The sequence below is a fragment of the Triticum dicoccoides genome, chromosome 6B, assembly GCF_002162155.2.
Source record: "Triticum dicoccoides isolate Atlit2015 ecotype Zavitan chromosome 6B, WEW_v2.0, whole genome shotgun sequence".
NCBI classification, from domain to species: domain Eukaryota; kingdom Viridiplantae; phylum Streptophyta; class Magnoliopsida; order Poales; family Poaceae; genus Triticum; species Triticum dicoccoides.
Genome location: NC_041391.1, coordinates 32,634,219 through 32,640,981, shown reverse-complemented (window position 1 = coordinate 32,640,981; position 6,763 = coordinate 32,634,219). Strand labels below are relative to the sequence as shown.

General features: G+C 42.8%; 1 pseudogene; it reads left to right on the top strand.

The window, feature by feature from the left end:
* Positions 1-986: 986 nt before the first annotated feature.
* Positions 987-5,604, top strand: LOC119320644 (annotated as a pseudogene).
* Positions 5,605-6,763: the final 1,159 nt, after the last annotated feature.

Here is a 6,763-nt window from a genome sequence, read left to right as displayed (position 1 = left end):
ATTGTATGTGGTTACGAAAGTTGTCCGGAGTCTCGAATGAGATCCCGGACGTCACGAGGAGTTCCGAAATGATCCAGAGGTAAAGATTTATATATGGGATTCCTATTTTGTCCACCGAAAAATGTTCAGGATTTTTCGGTATTGTACCGTGAAGGTTCTAGAAGGTTCCGGAGTGGGGCCCACCTGCATGGGGGGACCCACATGAACGTTGGTACTGGGGGCAAAGCCCCACACCCCTGGTCAAGGCGCACCAAGATCCCCCCTTAGAAGGAATAAGATCATATCCCGAAGGGATAAGATCAGATCCCTAAAAAGGGGGGAGAACAATCGTTGGGGAAGGGAAAGGATGAGATTTCTTTCCTCCCACCTTTGTCAACGCCCCAACGGACTTGGAGGGCAGAAACCAGCCCCCTCCACCCCTATATATAGTGGGGAGGCGCATGGGAGCTGCACCCCTTGCCCCTGGCACAGCCCTCCCCCTCCAAATCCTCCTCCTCCTCCGTTGAGCGTAGCGAAGCTCTACCGGAGAACCACGAGCTCCACCACCACGCCATTGTGCTACCGGAGTTCTCTCTCAACTTCTCCTCTCCTCTTGTTGGATCAAGAAGGAGGGGACGTCCCCGGGTTGTACGTGTGTTGAACGCGGAGGCGCCGTCCGTTCGGTGCTGGATCGGATCTTCCACGATTTGAATCGCCGCGAGTACGACTCCATCAACCGTGTTTTTGTAACGCTTCCGCTTAGCGATCTTCAAGGGTATGAAGATGCACTCCCTCTCCCTCGTTGCTAGCATCTCCTAGATTGATCTTGGTGACACGTAGGATTTTTTGAATTATTACTACGTTCCCCAACAGGCGCCGCTCGCCAGACCCAAGGTAGGAGACGTGCGAGTGGACAGCTGATCAAGACATGGCTGCGCACGGCTGGTGCATCGGGAGGAGGAGGTGGTCTGCGACGCGATGAGGGAAGCTTGGGGCGTTGGAGGATGATGGAGGGGAGGGGGATGAAGAGGGCGTGCCTGAGCAGGCGACGGGGCCATCAACGGTGCTCGGGGCAGAGCAGCATCGACGGGGCCATCCAGCGGCGGGCGACTATGCGGCCTGAATTGGGGACAGGCGAGGGCATGTGACTAACAGGAAACGAACCGGTATGTTGACTGATGGATAGCAGTGATGGGGAGTGCGGGTTGAGTACCAAAAAGTAGAGGGAATCTTTTGCAAAAACGCCGCGACGATGAATCCGACGGAGTCAATCTGTACTTTATTATTAGGGAAAGATTACTATCACTAGAAAATACAGATTTTTGATCTATGAAAAAATGTCCTCCCTAAAATACTAGTGGCCCATGATATGTGGGGCAACCAATGGTAATCTAAAGTAGCCACCTTTTGTGGGTGGAAATGTAGCCACGTTTGGCTTTGCTTTAACTCTTGCTGGTCAAAATACTAAATATTTATTTAGCTAAGTGATAAAATTATTTCCTTTTCTTGGAATAAATGCATGCGACAAAATAATGGATTTGGGGAAGTTGATTCTTCTCCATGTTTTTGGAAAGAAAGAGGCAACCTGCTATAGTAGGTTAAGTGGCACATGGGCATGAGTTTCGATTTACCTATTTTAACAACAAATGTCTGATTGAGATTTAAACTATTCTTGCCTCTTGTAGGATAAACCGGAACATATTTATAAAATTCATTTAAGATGCTTTGCATTGTTAGGCATTTGTGATTTGCATTCATTATATGTATCTAAGGGAGGAAAATATGAAACCCTTTCATTCATAGATGCGTCTTGCAGACTTGCATGTAGGAAGCGCTATAAGATTATCAAGGGAATATGTGAGGGTTTACTTCATCTTCATGAGTTACGCATTCTCCACTTGATATGAAGCCTGCTAATATATTAGTAGATGAACACATGACACCCAAAATTGCTGATTTTGGTCTATCAAGGTGCCTTGATAAAGAGAAAACCAGGGTTTTTACTTCAAACCTATGTGGATCCCAGTAAGCCAGTCTCTTGAAACCTCTTTTTTTGTTTGGCACAATTTTATATTTCTGTGCACACTAAATTGAGCAGGATTTAAAAATCTTTCCGCAGGGGATATTTGGCACCCAAATTCTTCGGAGGGCAAGTCGCATTCACGTCAGAAATTTACAGTCTTGGAGTCATCATTGTGGAGATACTGGCAGGCAAGAAGGGGTATTCGGAAGATGAGAATGTAAGAATAATTTGAGTGTTTGCTCCGTGTGAAAAATTATATTTTTGAATTACCGTATATATTATACTCTATGTTAACCTACAGAAATTATAAAAAAATCCCACCAAAATAAAAAGAGATATTGTAAAATTCATGTCTCAAACAAGAATGGTAGTCTAAACATCATCTATTTTTGTGGCTACCCACCTTTAGTACCACATTAATTGCTTAATTAACACAAGTTCAACTTGCATATAAATCTTGTTGACCTAAGGCCCTGTTTGGTTCATAAGTCCTATGACTTTTTCTAGTCCCAAGTAAAAAGTCCCTAGTCCCTAAAAAGTCCCTCTCTATCTGTTTCCAGGGACTAAAAAGTCCCTAGTCCCTCCCTAGAGGTTATTAAATGACCATGTTACCCCTAGTATACAGAAAAATAACAACCAAACAACACCATGGGACGGCGGGGCGATGGGTGCAGGGAGGGACATTGTTGGAAAAGTCCCACAAAGTCTCAAAAAAGACTCTCCTTGCGAGTCATCTTCATTTAGTCCCAAAAAGCAACTTTTAGTCCCTAGTAGTCCCTTCTGTTTGGTTAAAAAGCCTCTAAGAGGGACTTTTTCTAGTCCCTACACCAAAAAGTCCCTAGAAACAAACACCCCCAAAGATGTAGGACCAAAATTGTATTTGTAGAACCATGCTTACACTATTGTCCATTCTAATCCACCTAAAAGATCGAACTTACGAGAAATTTTGAAATTGCATTTATATATGCCAACATTTTCCCTCCCTTAGGCCTAATGTGGGCTAAAAGTACTCTACAGTTTTATTTATTGTTTTAATTAGCCCATTCTTGAAGTTAAGGCCTCTTTATGTGGATAACATATTGTGTTTCATAAACCAACCAGCTTACCTGATAGGTCAAATTAAAGTGGACACTTGTGAGAAGTGCACTTATACTTCAACAAATATAACACAAGTTCAACTTGCATATAAATCTTGTTGACCTAAGGCCCTGTTTGGTTCATAAGTCCTATGACTTTTTCTAGTCCCAAGTAAAAAGTCCCTAGTCCCTAAAAAGTCCCTCTCTATATGTTTCCAGGGACTAAAAAGTCCCTAGTCCCTCCCTAGAGGTTATTAAATGACCATGTTACCCCTAGTATACAGAAAAATAACAACCAAACAACACCATGGGACGGCGGGGCAATGGTTGCAGGGAGGGACATTGTTGGAAAAGTCCCACAAAGTCCCAAAAAAGACTCTCCTTGCGAGTCTTCTTCATTTAGTCCCAAAAAGCAACTTTTAGTCCCTAGTAGTCCCTCCTGTTTGGTTAAAAAGCCTCTAAGAGGGACTTTTTCTAGTCCCTACACCAAAAAGTCCCTGGAAACAAACACCCCCAAAGATGTAGGACCAAAATTGTATTTGTAGAACCATGCTTACACTGTTGTCCATTCTAATCCACCTAAAAGATCGAACTTACGAGAAATTTTGAAATTGCATTTATATATGCCAACATTTTCCCTCCCTTAGGCCTAATGTGGGCTAAAAGTACTCTGCAGTTTTATTTATTGTTTTAATTAGCCCATTCTTGAAGTTAAGGCCTCTTTATGTGGATAACATATTGTGTTTCATAAACCAACCAGCTTACCTGATAGGTCAAATTAAAGTGGACACTTGTGAGAAGTGCACTTATACTTCAACAAATATAACATGCAACTAAGAACATAACTCAATTTGACATAATGGCTATTTTTCCATTTTACAATTTCATTCTCTCTCCCTCTCCCCCTCCCTCCCTCTCTCTCTCTCTCTCTCTCTCTCTCTCTCTCTCTCTCTCTCTCTCTCTCTCTCTCTCTCTCGATCTTAGCTTACAATTGCAATTTTGTAGGTGCTTGACACTTGGATGAATAAGTTGGAGGGATCAGATCAATGGGAGACACATCTGGAGCAAGTAAGAGTATGCATTAAGATAGGGATAGAGTGCATGAACTCGGACCCAAAGAAGAGACCTGTTGCAAGTCATATAACTGACAGGCTTGGCAACACAGCAAATGCCGTCGAAACTAGTATCGATAGTTCATCAATTGAGCACCATGTTTGTTTTCTAAAGGAACAATATTGTGAAGAGGAAATTGCAGATCTTTCATCCGAGTCAATAGGAAAGGATATCAAGGAATGTTTTAAAATGGAAGAACTTGCGGAACATGTTAGAGAAGATCATTGGCAGGAAGAAGAAGAAGAAGCTCCAGTTGATCAATGGTCATTGTCCTGGGAACTGCAATCTAGCTCTAACTCTAGTATGTTGCATAAGTTGAAGAATTTGGACATCTTCAGCAGAAAAGCACGCAGAGTCTTTTACCGGAGGAATGGCGGGCCTGTACTGAAGAGTACTAATCAATTTAAATTTTTCGAAAAGAGTGAGCTCAAGCCAGTTTTGAAGTATGAGAATCTTAATTTGAAAGATGGCTTTGGAGAAATTTACAAGGGCCTTGTCGATAATGTACCAATAACAGTAAGGAAGCTGATTAGTAAAATTGTGGGAGATAATGCTGCTTTTGCGGATGAAATCACAATCCATTCTCGAGTCATTCACAAAAACATTGTTAGGCTTAGAGGCTGTTGCTTGGAATCTGACATCCCCATGTTAGTCTATGACTTTCTGTCGACATGTAGCCTGGATGACATTCTTCACATCAACATCAAGGTGCCTCTCAATCTTGGCATGCGATTAAGTATTGCCTCAACATCAGCAGGTGCTCTAGCTTATGCGCATTCAAAGGCAAGTACCAAACCTTTACATGGTGATCTTAAACCAGCAAATATACTCTTCAATGGAAACGTTGTGCCAAAGATCTTTGGCTTTGGCATACTAAGGATGACTGGGATCGGGAGCCACAACATTGATGACATGTCTTACATGGATCCAGTATACCTAGAAACAGGCCTGCTAACTGAAAAAAGTGATGTCTACAGTTTTGGAGTCATCATCTTGGAGCTTCTTACAAGGAAAAAGGCGTCACATTCCGACAATAACAGCTTAGTAAGGAGTTTCCTTGAGAATCACAAGCAAGGGAGGAAATCAACTGAGTTGTTTGATAAGCAAATTGCAGTGACAGGACATCTGGTGCTTCTAGACAATCTAGCAGAAATGGCTGTGGAATGTCTTAACCTTGAAGCAGAACGAAGACCGGAAATGAAAGATGTTGCAGAGTGCCTTGAAAGACTGAAGAAGGTGAAGCATTTACAAATGGAGTTGGAACAGCATGTACGTTATCTCACATAAGCTTGTGATAGAAGTGTGATGGTCAACGTGTAACTTGTATTTTATGCTGCTGTGAACAAATCTTTAAAAATCCTATCCATCTGTAAACCGTGCTAAAAGCAGAAGCTGGTAAGAAAAGATTTCTGATTGTTGGCTCCGCTCTCTTAGCATTTAACCCTTTGCTTCTTAAATTGTCTGGATTTCTGGCTCCATTTATTCTTATCCATCCAGGCCACTCATATGATGTTAGAGCGTCACTACGATACCTTAATAAAGGGACTGTATAGTGTAGTGTTGACTTTATTCGCACGGGATTATTTCTGATGAAGTTCACATCACGAGGTTCAGAACCGTTTTATGCAACTTGAGATGGCTTCCAGCAACATTGTCCTTTATAGTATAGTGTTGGAGAGAATGCTGACAGTTTTCTTGCTCTCCACCTTTATTCTTCAGTTTACAATTCCTACTCTACTCTCCCTCCCTCTGTTTTCAGGAACTTGCTCTCTTAGGATGTTGTTAGGGCATCCATTTCCAATGTGATTCTTTGTTCGTTATGAATACACCGTTCTCGTCCCCGCCGTCTACTAGGGGCGAGGCGAAGCCGAAGTCGAATGGAGTCACAAGATGGGAAACCTTGGGACAAAAAATCTACTAGCTACTACTCCCTCCGTTCCTAAATATTTGTCTTTCTAGAGATTTCAACAAGTGACTACATACGGAGTAAAATGAGTGAATCCACACTTTAAAATATGTCTATATACATTCATATGTGGTAGTCCATTTGAAATCTTTAAAAAGACAAATATTTAGTAACGGAGGGAGTAGTTAGTACTCCTCGGTCAGGATTATTCAGCCTCTCGCAGCAAGCAAGCCAGGCACAATCATAAGTACACATACAGGCAGACAGGGGCACATTTAGGGCCTGTTCGGTAACCCTGCACGACCCCAAACTCCTCGACTCCACAGCCAGTAGCCACCAGCCAGCTTCTCGTAGGAAATCCCGGAGTCATCGGAGCGCTCGGCAGATCAACTTCGTCCTTCGACCCACTTAGCTTTGACCCAATTCCGTAGTGGGAGCTCGTTCCAGGGGAGACAGAGCAAGGAGATTAGCTGCAGCGAACCGGTACGTGAATTCACTTCGCGGTGGCATACATGTGTAATATCAGTCAACTCCTGCTTCTCCTTTTCCTGAGAGCACGAGTTTTCCAACACCACCGCTCCTCCATTTTTTTAACACAATACATACGCAAGCGCTTATATACTCGCGCTCCTCCAATTTTGCACTACAGTAATAACCAGCTTCTCT